The sequence below is a fragment of the Sebastes fasciatus genome, unplaced genomic scaffold (genome assembly GCF_043250625.1).
Source record: "Sebastes fasciatus isolate fSebFas1 unplaced genomic scaffold, fSebFas1.pri Scaffold_37, whole genome shotgun sequence".
NCBI classification, from domain to species: Eukaryota; Metazoa; Chordata; class Actinopteri; order Perciformes; family Sebastidae; genus Sebastes; species Sebastes fasciatus.
The window spans coordinates 70,001-82,500 of record NW_027428214.1 but is presented as its reverse complement, the minus strand read 5'-3'; the positions used below and the strand labels follow the sequence as shown (position 1 = coordinate 82,500).

At 57.7% G+C, this 12,500-nt stretch overlaps 1 pseudogene; it reads right to left on the bottom strand.

Annotated features, from left to right (window-relative positions):
* Positions 1–12,500, bottom strand: part of LOC141763763 (regulator of G-protein signaling 3-like) — a 40,217-nt pseudogene that overhangs the window by 12,352 nt on the left and 15,365 nt on the right.

Here is a 12,500-nt window from a genome sequence, read left to right as displayed (position 1 = left end):
CTGGTCCCTGCTGGTCTTTGGTGGTCTCTACTGGTCTCTGCTGGTCTCTACTGGTCTCTACTGGTCTCTACTGGTCCCTACTGGTCCCTGCTGGTCTTTGGTGGTCTCTACTGGTCCCTGCTGGTCTCTGCTGGTCCCTGCTGGTCTCTACTGGTCTCTACTGGTCTCTACTGGTCTCTACTGGTCCCTGCTGGTCTTTGGTGGTCTCTACTGGTCCCTGCTGGTCTCTGCTGGTCTCTACTGGTCCCTACTGGTCCCTGCTGGTCTTTGGTGGTCTCTACTGGTCCCTGCTGGTCCCTACTGGTCCCTGCTGGTCCCTGCTGGTCCCTACTGGTCCCTGCTGGTCCCTGCTGGTCTCTACTGGTCCCTGCTGGTCCCTGCTGGTCTTTGGTGGTCTCTACTGGTCTCTACTGGTCCCTGCTGGTCCCTACTGGTCCCTGCTGGTCCCTGCTGGTCTTTGGTGGTCTCTACTGGTCCCTACTGGTCTCTACTGGTCCCTACTGGTCCCTACTGGTCCCTGCTGGTCTTTGGTGGTCTCTACTTGTCCCTGCTGGTCTCTGCTGGTCTCTACTGGTCCCTACTGGTCCCTACTGGTCCCTGCTGGTCTTTGGTGGTCTCTACTTGTCCCTGCTGGTCTCTACTGGTCTCTACTGGTCTCTACTGGTCCCTGCTGGTCTCTGCTGGTCTCTACTGGTCCCTACTGGTCCCTACTGGTCCCTGCTGGTCTTTGGTGGTCTCTACTGGTCCCTGCTGGTCCCTGCTGGTCCCTACTGGTCCCTACTGGTCCCTGCTGGTCTCTGCTGGTCTCTGCTGGTCTCTACTGGTCTCTACTGGTCTCTACTGGTCCCTGCTGGTCCCTGCTGGTCTCTACTGGTCTCTACTGGTCTCTACTGGTCCCTGCTGGTCTTTGGTGGTCTCTACTGGTCCCTGCTGGTCTCTGCTGGTCTCTACTGGTCCCTACTGGTCCCTGCTGGTCTTTGGTGGTCTCTACTGGTCCCTGCTGGTCTCTGCTGGTCTCTACTGATCTCTACTGGTCCCTACTGGTCCCTGCTGGTCTTTGGTGGTCTCTACTGGTCCCTGCTGGTCTCTGCTGGTCTCTGCTGGTCTATACTGGTCCCTGCTGGTCTTTGGTGGTCTCTACTGGTCTCTGCTGGTCTCTACTGGTCTCTACTGGTCTCTACTGGTCTCTACTGGTCCCTACTGGTCCCTGCTGGTCTTTGGTGGTCTCTACTGGTCCCTGCTGGTCTCTGCTGGTCCCTGCTGGTCTCTACTGGTCTCTACTGGTCTCTACTGGTCTCTACTGGTCCCTGCTGGTCCCTGCTGGTCTCTACTGGTCTCTACTGGTCTCTACTGGTCTCTACTGGTCTCTACTGGTCCCTGCTGGTCTTTGGTGGTCTCTACTGGTCCCTGCTGGTCTCTGCTGGTCTCTACTGGTCCCTACTGGTCCCTGCTGGTCTTTGGTGGTCTCTACTGGTCCCTGCTGGTCTCTGCTGGTCTCTACTGGTCTCTACTGGTCCCTACTGGTCCCTGCTGGTCTTTGGTGGTCTCTACTGGTCCCTGCTGGTCTCTGCTGGTCTCAGCTGGTCTCTACTGGTCCCTGCTGGTCTTTGGTGGTCTCTACTGGTCTCTGCTGGTCTCTACTGGTCTCTACTGGTCTCTACTGGTCTCTACTGGTCCCTACTGGTCCCTGCTGGTCTTTGGTGGTCTCTACTGGTCCCTGCTGGTCTCTGCTGGTCCCTGCTGGTCTCTACTGGTCTCTACTGGTCTCTACTGGTCTCTACTGGTCCCTGCTGGTCTTTGGTGGTCTCTACTGGTCCCTGCTGGTCTCTGCTGGTCTCTACTGGTCCCTACTGGTCCCTGCTGGTCTTTGGTGGTCTCTACTGGTCCCTGCTGGTCTCTGCTGGTCTCTACTGGTCTCTACTGGTCCCTGCTGGTCTTTGGTGGTCTCTACTGGTCCCTACTGGTCTCTACTGGTCCCTACTGGTCCCTACTGGTCCCTGCTGGTCTTTGGTGGTCTCTACTGGTCCCTGCTGGTCTCTGCTGGTCTCTACTGGTCCCTACTGGTCCCTACTGGTCCCTGCTGGTCTTTGGTGGTCTCTACTGGTCCCTGCTGGTCTCTGCTGGTCTCTACTGGTCCCTACTGGTCCCTACTGGTCCCTGCTGGTCTCTGCTGGTCTCTGCTGGTCTCTACTGGTCTCTACTGGTCCCTGCTGGTCCCTGCTGGTCTCTACTGGTCTCTACTGGTCTCTACTGGTCCCTGCTGGTCTTTGGTGGTCTCTACTGGTCCCTGCTGGTCTCTGCTGGTCTCTACTGGTCCCTACTGGTCCCTGCTGGTCTTTGGTGGTCTCTACTGGTCCCTGCTGGTCTCTGCTGGTCTCTACTGATCTCTACTGGTCCCTACTGGTCCCTGCTGGTCTTTGGTGGTCTCTACTCGTCCCTGCTGGTCTCTGCTGGTATCTGCTGGTCTCTACTGGTCCCTGCTGGTCTTTGGTGGTCTCTACTGGTCTCTGCTGGTCTCTACTGGTCTCTACTGGTCTCTACTGGTCTTTGGTGGTCTCTACTGGTCCCTGCTGGTCTCTGCTGGTCCCTGCTGGTCTCTACTGGTCTCTACTGGTCTCTACTGGTCTCTACTGGTCCCTGCTGGTCCCTGCTGGTCCCTGCTGGTCCCTGCTGGTCTCTACTGGTCCCTGCTGGTCCCTGCTGGTCTTTGGTGGTCTCTACTGGTCCCTACTGGTCTCTACTGGTCCCTACTGGTCCCTACTGGTCCCTGCTGGTCTTTGGTGGTCTCTACTTGTCCCTGCTGGTCTCTGCTGGTCTCTAATGGTCCCTACTGGTCCCTACTGGTCCCTGCTGGTCTTTGGTGGTCTCTACTTGTCCCTGCTGGTCTCTACTGGTCTCTACTGGTCTCTACTGGTCCCTGCTGGTCTCTGCTGGTCTCTACTGGTCCCTACTGGTCCCTACTGGTCCCTGCTGGTCTTTGGTGGTCTCTACTGGTCCCTGCTGGTCCCTGCTGGTCCCTACTGGTCCCTACTGGTCCCTGCTGGTCTCTGCTGGTCTCTGCTGGTCTCTACTGGTCTCTACTGGTCTCTACTGGTCCCTGCTGGTCCCTGCTGGTCTCTACTGGTCTCTACTGGTCTCTACTGGTCCCTGCTGGTCTTTGGTGGTCTCTACTGGTCCCTGCTGGTCTCTGCTGGTCTCTACTGGTCCCTACTGGTCCCTGCTGGTCTTTGGTGGTCTCTACTGGTCCCTGCTGGTCTCTGCTGGTCTCTACTGATCTCTACTGGTCCCTACTGGTCCCTGCTGGTCTTTGGTGGTCTCTACTGGTCCCTGCTGGTCTCTGCTGGTCTCTGCTGGTCTCTACTGGTCCCTGCTGGTCTTTGGTGGTCTCTACTGGTCTCTGCTGGTCTCTACTGGTCTCTACTGGTCTCTACTGGTCCCTACTGGTCCCTGCTGGTCTTTGGTGGTCTCTACTGGTCCCTGCTGGTCTCTGCTGGTCCCTGCTGGTCTCTACTGGTCTCTACTGGTCTCTACTGGTCTCTACTGGTCCCTGCTGGTCTTTGGTGGTCTCTACTGGTCCCTGCTGGTCTCTGCTGGTCTCTACTGGTCCCTACTGGTCCCTGCTGGTCTTTGGTGGTCTCTACTGGTCCCTGCTGGTCTCTGCTGGTCTCTACTGGTCTCTACTGGTCCCTGCTGGTCTTTGGTGGTCTCTACTGGTCCCTACTGGTCTCTACTGGTCCCTACTGGTCCCTACTGGTCCCTGCTGGTCTTTGGTGGTCTCTACTGGTCCCTGCTGGTCTCTGCTGGTCTCTACTGGTCCCTACTGGTCCCTACTGGTCCCTGCTGGTCTTTGGTGGTCTCTACTGGTCCCTGCTGGTCCCTGCTGGTCCCTACTGGTCCCTACTGGTCCCTGCTGGTCTCTGCTGGTCTCTGCTGGTCTCTACTGGTCTCTACTGGTCCCTGCTGGTCCCTGCTGGTCTCTACTGGTCTCTACTGGTCTCTACTGGTCTCTACTGGTCCCTGCTGGTCTTTGGTGGTCTCTACTGGTCCCTGGTCCCTGCTGGTCTCTGCTGGTCTCTACTGGTCCCTACTGGTCCCTGCTGGTCTTTGGTGGTCTCTACTGGTCCCTGCTGGTCCCTGCTGGTCTCTGCTGGTCTCTGCTGGTCTCTACTGGTCTCTACTGGTCCCTGCTGGTCCCTGCTGGTCTCTACTGGTCTCTACTGGTCTCTACTGGTCTCTACTGGTCCCTGCTGGTCTTTGGTGGTCTCTACTGGTCCCTGGTCCCTGCTGGTCTCTGCTGGTCTCTACTGGTCCCTACTGGTCCCTGCTGGTCTTTGGTGGTCTCTACTGGTCCCTGCTGGTCTCTGCTGGTCTCTACTGATCTCTACTGGTCCCTACTGGTCCCTGCTGGTCTTTGGTGGTCTCTACTGGTCCCTGCTGGTCTCTGCTGGTCTCTGCTGGTCTCTACTGGTCCCTGCTGGTCTTTGGTGGTCTCTACTGGTCTCTGCTGGTCTCTACTGGTCTCTACTGGTCTCTACTGGTCTCTACTGGTCTCTACTGGTCCCTACTGGTCCCTGCTGGTCTTTGGTGGTCTCTACTGGTCCCTGCTGGTCTCTGCTGGTCCCTGCTGGTCTCTACTGGTCTCTACTGGTCTCTACTGGTCTCTACTGGTCTCTACTGGTCCCTGCTGGTCCCTGCTGGTCTCTACTGGTCTCTACTGGTCTCTACTGGTCTCTACTGGTCTCTACTGGTCCCTGCTGGTCTTTGGTGGTCTCTACTGGTCCCTGCTGGTCTCTGCTGGTCTCTACTGGTCCCTACTGGTCCCTGCTGGTCTTTGGTGGTCTCTACTGGTCCCTGCTGGTCTCTGCTGGTCTCTACTGGTCTCTACTGGTCCCTACTGGTCCCTGCTGGTCTTTGGTGGTCTCTACTGGTCCCTGCTGGTCTCTGCTGGTCTCTGCTGGTCTCTACTGGTCCCTGCTGGTCTTTGGTGGTCTCTACTGGTCTCTGCTGGTCTCTACTGGTCTCTACTGGTCTCTACTGGTCTCTACTGGTCCCTACTGGTCCCTGCTGGTCTTTGGTGGTCTCTACTGGTCCCTGCTGGTCTCTGCTGGTCCCTGCTGGTCTCTACTGGTCTCTACTGGTCTCTACTGGTCTCTACTGGTCCCTGCTGGTCTTTGGTGGTCTCTACTGGTCCCTGCTGGTCTCTGCTGGTCTCTACTGGTCCCTACTGGTCCCTGCTGGTCTTTGGTGGTCTCTACTGGTCCCTGCTGGTCTCTGCTGGTCTCTACTGGTCTCTACTGGTCCCTGCCGGTCTTTGGTGGTTTCTACTGGTCCCTACTGGTCTCTACTGGTCCCTACTGGTCCCTACTGGTCCCTGCTGGTCTTTGGTGGTCTCTACTGGTCCCTGCTGGTCTCTGCTGGTCTCTACTGGTCCCTACTGGTCCCTACTGGTCCCTGCTGGTCTTTGGTGGTCTCTACTGGTCCCTGCTGGTCCCTGCTGGTCCCTACTGGTCCCTACTGGTCCCTGCTGGTCTCTGCTGGTCTCTGCTGGTCTCTACTGGTCTCTACTGGTCCCTGCTGGTCCCTGCTGGTCTCTACTGGTCTCTACTGGTCTCTACTGGTCCATGCTGGTCTTTGGTGGTCTCTACTGGTCCCTGCTGGTCTCTGCTGGTCTCTACTGGTCCCTACTGGTCCCTGCTGGTCTTTGGTGGTCTCTACTGGTCCCTGCTGGTCTCTGCTGGTCTCTACTGATCTCTACTGGTCCCTACTGGTCCCTGCTGGTCTTTGGTGGTCTCTACTGGTCCCTGCTGGTCTCTGCTGGTCTCTGCTGGTCTCTACTGGTCCCTGCTGGTCTTTGGTGGTCTCTACTGGTCCCTGCTGGTCTTTGGTGGTCTCTACTGGTCCCTGCTGGTCTCTGCTGGTCTCTACTGATCTCTACTGGTCCCTACTGGTCCCTGCTGGTCTTTGGTGGTCTCTACTGGTCCCTGCTGGTCTCTGCTGGTCTCTGCTGGTCTCTACTGGTCCCTGCTGGTCTTTGGTGGTCTCTACTGGTCTCTGCTGGTCTCTACTGGTCTCTACTGGTCTCTACTGGTCTCTACTGGTCTTTGGTGGTCTCTACTGGTCCCTGCTGGTCTCTGCTGGTCCCTGCTGGTCTCTACTGGTCTCTACTGGTCTCTACTGGTCTCTACTGGTCCCTGCTGGTCCCTGCTGGTCCCTGCTGGTCCCTGCTGGTCTCTACTGGTCCCTGCTGGTCCCTGCTGGTCTTTGGTGGTCTCTACTGGTCCCTACTGGTCTCTACTGGTCCCTACTGGTCCCTACTGGTCCCTGCTGGTCTTTGGTGGTCTCTACTTGTCCCTGCTGGTCTCTGCTGGTCTCTAATGGTCCCTACTGGTCCCTACTGGTCCCTGCTGGTCTTTGGTGGTCTCTACTTGTCCCTGCTGGTCTCTACTGGTCTCTACTGGTCTCTACTGGTCCCTGCTGGTCTCTGCTGGTCTCTACTGGTCCCTACTGGTCCCTACTGGTCCCTGCTGGTCTTTGGTGGTCTCTACTGGTCCCTGCTGGTCCCTGCTGGTCCCTACTGGTCCCTACTGGTCCCTGCTGGTCTCTGCTGGTCTCTGCTGGTCTCTACTGGTCTCTACTGGTCTCTACTGGTCCCTGCTGGTCCCTGCTGGTCTCTACTGGTCTCTACTGGTCTCTACTGGTCCCTGCTGGTCTTTGGTGGTCTCTACTGGTCCCTGCTGGTCTCTGCTGGTCTCTACTGGTCCCTACTGGTCCCTGCTGGTCTTTGGTGGTCTCTACTGGTCCCTGCTGGTCTCTGCTGGTCTCTACTGATCTCTACTGGTCCCTACTGGTCCCTGCTGGTCTTTGGTGGTCTCTACTGGTCCCTGCTGGTCTCTGCTGGTCTCTGCTGGTCTCTACTGGTCCCTGCTGGTCTTTGGTGGTCTCTACTGGTCTCTGCTGGTCTCTACTGGTCTCTACTGGTCTCTACTGGTCTCTACTGGTCCCTACTGGTCCCTGCTGGTCTTTGGTGGTCTCTACTGGTCCCTGCTGGTCTCTGCTGGTCCCTGCTGGTCTCTACTGCTCTCTACTGGTCTCTACTGGTCCCTGCTGGTCCCTGCTGGTCTCTACTGGTCTCTACTGGTCTCTACTGGTCTCTACTGGTCTCTACTGGTCCCTGCTGGTCTTTGGTGGTCTCTACTGGTCCCTGCTGGTCTCTGCTGGTCTCTACTGGTCCCTACTGGTCCCTGCTGGTCTTTGGTGGTCTCTACTGGTCCCTGCTGGTCTCTGCTGGTCTCTACTGGTCCCTACTGGTCCCTGCTGGTCTCTGCTGGTCTCTACTGGTCCCTACTGGTCTCTGCTGGTCTCTACTGGTCCCTGCTGGTCTTTGGTGGTCTCTACTGGTCCCTGCTGGTCTCTGCTGGTCTCTACTGGTCCCTACTGGTCCCTGCTGGTCTTTGGTGGTCTCTACTGGTCCCTGCTGGTCTCTGCTGGTCCCTGCTGGTCTCTACTGGTCTCTACTGGTCTCTACTGGTCTCTACTGGTCCCTGCTGGTCTCTGCTGGTCTCTACTGGTCCCTACTGGTCCCTGCTGGTCTTTGGTGGTCTCTACTGGTCCCTGCTGGTCTCTGCTGGTCTCTGCTGGTCTCTACTGGTCCCTGCTGGTCTTTGGTGGTCTCTACTGGTCTCTGCTGGTCTCTACTGGTCTCTACTGGTCTCTACTGGTCTCTACTGGTCCCTACTGGTCCCTGCTGGTCTTTGGTGGTCTCTACTGGTCCCTGCTGGTCTCTGCTGGTCCCTGCTGGTCTCTACTGGTCTCTACTGGTCTCTACTGGTCTCTACTGGTCCCTGCTGGTCTCTGCTGGTCTCTACTGGTCCCTACTGGTCCCTGCTGGTCTTTGGTGGTCTCTACTGGTCCCTGCTGGTCTCTGCTGGTCTCTACTGGTTTCTACTGGTCCCTGCTGGTCTTTGGTGGTCTCTACTGGTCCCTACTGGTCTCTACTGGTCCCTACTGGTCCCTACTGGTCCCTGCTGGTCTTTGGTGGTCTCTACTGGTCCCTGCTGGTCTCTGCTGGTCTCTACTGGTCCCTACTGGTCCCTACTGGTCCCTGCTGGTCTTTGGTGGTCTCTACTGGTCCCTGCTGGTCCCTGCTGGTCCCTACTGGTCCCTACTGGTCCCTGCTGGTCTCTGCTGGTCTCTGCTGGTCTCTACTGGTCTCTACTGGTCCCTGCTGGTCCCTGCTGGTCTCTACTGGTCTCTACTGGTCTCTACTGGTCTCTACTGGTCCCTGCTGGTCTTTGGTGGTCTCTACTGGTCCCTGCTGGTCTCTGCTGGTCTCTACTGGTCCCTACTGGTCCCTGCTGGTCTTTGGTGGTCTCTACTGGTCCCTGCTGGTCTCTGCTGGTCTCTACTGATCTCTACTGGTCCCTACTGGTCCCTGCTGGTCTTTGGTGGTCTCTACTGGTCCCTGCTGGTCTCTGCTGGTCTCTGCTGGTCTCTACTGGTCCCTGCTGGTCTTTGGTGGTCTCTACTGGTCTCTGCTGGTCTCTACTGGTCTCTACTGGTCTCTACTGGTCTCTACTGGTCTCTACTGGTCCCTACTGGTCCCTGCTGGTCTTTGGTGGTCTCTACTGGTCCCTGCTGGTCTCTGCTGGTCCCTGCTGGTCTCTACTGGTCTCTACTGGTCTCTACTGGTCTCTACTGGTCCCTGCTGGTCCCTGCTGGTCTCTACTGGTCTCTACTGGTCTCTACTGGTCTCTACTGGTCCCTGCTGGTCTGCTGGTCTTTGGTGGTCTCTACTGGTCCCTGCTGGTCTCTGCTGGTCTCTACTGGTCTCTACTGGTCCCTACTGGTCCCTGCTGGTCTTTGGTGGTCTCTACTGGTCCCTGCTGGTCTCTACTGGTCTCTACTGGTCCCTGCTGGTCTTTGGTGGTCTCTACTGGTCCCTGCTGGTCTCTGCTGGTCTCTACTGGTCCCTACTGGTCCCTACTGGTCCCTGCTGGTCTTTGGTGGTCTCTACTGGTCCCTGCTGGTCCCTGCTGGTCCCTACTGGTCCCTACTGGTCCCTGCTGGTCTCTGCTGGTCTCTGCTGGTCTCTACTGGTCTCTACTGGTCTCTACTGGTCCCTGCTGGTCCCTGCTGGTCTCTACTGGTCTCTACTGGTCTCTACTGGTCCCTGCTGGTCTTTGGTGGTCTCTACTGGTCCCTGCTGGTCTCTGCTGGTCTCTACTGGTCCCTACTGGTCCCTGCTGGTCTTTGGTGGTCTCTACTGGTCCCTGCTGGTCTCTGCTGGTCTCTACTGATCTCTACTGGTCCCTACTGGTCCCTGCTGGTCTTTGGTGGTCTCTACTGGTCCCTGCTGGTCTCTGCTGGTCTCTGCTGGTCTCTACTGGTCCCTGCTGGTCTTTGGTGGTCTCTACTGGTCTCTGCTGGTCTCTACTGGTCTCTACTGGTCTCTACTGGTCTCTACTGGTCCCTACTGGTCCCTGCTGGTCTTTGGTGGTCTCTACTGGTCCCTGCTGGTCTCTGCTGGTCCCTGCTGGTCTCTACTGGTCTCTACTGGTCTCTACTGGTCTCTACTGGTCCCTGCTGGTCCCTGCTGGTCTCTACTGGTCTCTACTGGTCTCTACTGGTCCCTGCTGGTCTTTGGTGGTCTCTACTGGTCCCTGCTGGTCTCTGCTGGTCTCTACTGGTCCCTACTGGTCCCTGCTGGTCTTTGGTGGTCTCTACTGGTCCCTGCTGGTCTCTGCTGGTCTCTACTGGTCTCTACTGGTCCCTACTGGTCCCTGCTGGTCTTTGGTGGTCTCTACTGGTCCCTGCTGGTCTCTGCTGGTCTCTGCTGGTCTCTACTGGTCCCTGCTGGTCTTTGGTGGTCTCTACTGGTCTCTGCTGGTCTCTACTGGTCTCTACTGGTCTCTACTGGTCTCTACTGGTCCCTACTGGTCCCTGCTGGTCTTTGGTGGTCTCTACTGGTCCCTGCTGGTCTCTGCTGGTCTCTGCTGGTCCCTGCTGGTCTTTGGTGGTCTCTACTGGTCTCTACTGGTCTCTACTGGTCTCTACTGGTCTCTACTGGTCCCTGCTGGTCCCTGCTGGTCTCTACTGGTCTCTACTGGTCTCTACTGGTCTCTACTGGTCCCTGCTGGTCTTTGGTGGTCTCTACTGGTCCCTGCTGGTCTCTGCTGGTCTCTACTGGTCCCTACTGGTCCCTGCTGGTCTTTGGTGGTCTCTACTGGTCCCTGCTGGTCTCTGCTGGTCTCTACTGGTCTCTACTGGTCCCTACTGGTCCCTGCTGGTCTTTGGTGGTCTCTACTGGTCCCTGCTGGTCTCTGCTGGTCTCTGCTGGTCTCTACTGGTCCCTGCTGGTCTTTGGTGGTCTCTACTGGTCTCTGCTGGTCTCTACTGGTCTCTACTGGTCTCTACTGGTCTCTACTGGTCCCTGCTGGTCTTTGGTGGTCTCTACTGGTCCCTGCTGGTCTCTGCTGGTCTCTACTGGTCCCTACTGGTCCCTGCTGGTCTTTGGTGGTCTCTACTGGTCCCTGCTGGTCTCTGCTGGTCTCTACTGGTCTCTACTGGTCCCTACTGGTCCCTGCTGGTCTTTGGTGGTCTCTACTGGTCCCTGCTGGTCTCTGCTGGTCTCTGCTGGTCTCTACTGGTCCCTGCTGGTCTTTGGTGGTCTCTACTGGTCCCTGCTGGTCTCTGCTGGTCTCTACTGGTCTCTACTGGTCCCTACTGGTCCCTGCTGGTCTTTGGTGGTCTCTACTGGTCCCTGCTGGTCTCTGCTGGTCTCTGCTGGTCTCTACTGGTCCCTGCTGGTCTTTGGTGGTCTCTACTGGTCCCTGCTGATCTCTGCTGGTCTCTACTGGTCCCTGCTGGTCTCTGGTGGTCTCTACTAGTCCCTGCTGGTCTCTGGTGGTCTCTACTGGTCCCTGCTGGTCTCTAGTGGTCTCTACTAGTCCCTGCTGGTCTTTGGTGGTCTCTACTGGTCCCTGCTGGTCTCTGCTGGTATCTGCTGGTCTCTACTGGTCCCTGCTGGTCTCTGGTGGTCTCTACTGGTAGCTGCTGGTCTCTAGTGGTCTCTACTAGTCCCTGCTGATCCCTGCTGGTCTCTACTGGTCCCTGCTGGTCTGTACTAGTCCCTGCTGGTCCCTGCTGGTCTCTGCTGGTCCCTGCTGGTCTCTGGTGGTCTACCTTGGTGCCGTTGAGCAGCAGCAGCATGTGGTGCAGAGACCCCCCCTCTCTGGTCAGCTGGTTCCTCAGGGTTTGTACGGAGGGGGGGCGGGGGGCGGGGCTTGTGTGGAGGTTGAGGTCAAAGGTCGCGGGGCGGGTCAGTCGATGGATGGTGCTGTCGGACAGGAAGCGGGGCGACGGAGGTTCCTTCAGTAGAGAACCCTCCGAGAGGGACCGACGTAGACCTGGACCCAAAACACAACCTGGATTATATGAGGGGCGCTGAGGGGCGTGGCTAAACGCTGGTATGTGACTGAGGGGCGTGGCTAAACGCTGGTATGTGACTGAGGGGCGTGGCTAAACGCTGGTATGTGACTGAGGGAAGTGGCTAAACGCTGGTATCTGACTCTGAGGGGCGTGGCTAAACGCTGGTATGTGACTGAGGGGCGTGGCTAAACGCTGGTATGTGACTGAGGGGCGTGGCTAAACGCTGGTATGTGACTCTGAGGGAAGTGGCTAAACGCTGGTATGTGACTCTGAGGGAAGTGGCTAAACGCTGGTATGTGACTGAGGGAAGTGGCTAAGCGCTGGTATGTGACTCTGAGGGGCGTGGCTAAACGCTGGTATGTGACTCTGTGGGGCGTGGCTAAACGCTGGTATGTGACTGAGGGGCGTGGCTAAACGCTGGTATCTGACTCTGAGGGAAGTGGCTAAACGCTGGTATCTGACTCTGAGGGGCGTGGCTAAATGCTGGTATGTGACTGAGGGGCGTGGCTAAACGCTGGTATGTGACTCTGAGGGGCGTGGCTAAACGCTGGTATGTGACTCTGAGGGAAGTGGCTAAGCGCTGGTATGTGACTAACACTGAACATCTTCAGACGGACCTGCAGGTCTGTAGGAGGAGGTGAACTCCTCATCACTCTCCTCCTCCTCCTCCTCCTCCATGGTGACGTGGGGGGAGCTGAGCAGGAGATTTTCGGATGTTTCTGAGGCGCTCTCCCCCTCCCCCTGCTGCCGCTCCTCCACCTCCTCCCGCCTCCTCTTCCTCCTTTCTTCCTCCTCCTCCTCCTCTGCTCCTCCTCTCTGCTTCCAGACCGGACTCCTCTGGCTGGAGGTCCTGGAAGGAGGTGAGGAGGTGTATGGAGAGAGAGAGGAGAAGGAGGGAGGAGGATTGCAGGAGGAGTAAGGAGAGGGGGAAGAAGGTCTGAGGGAGGAGTAGGGGGAGGAGGGGCGGAGGAGGGGAGGAGCAGAGGACGAGTAAGGAGAAGGAGGACCATAAAGGAGGTCAGACTGACCAACAGAGAGGTGGCCAAAGTCTGAGGGGAGGTCTGAGAGCTGAG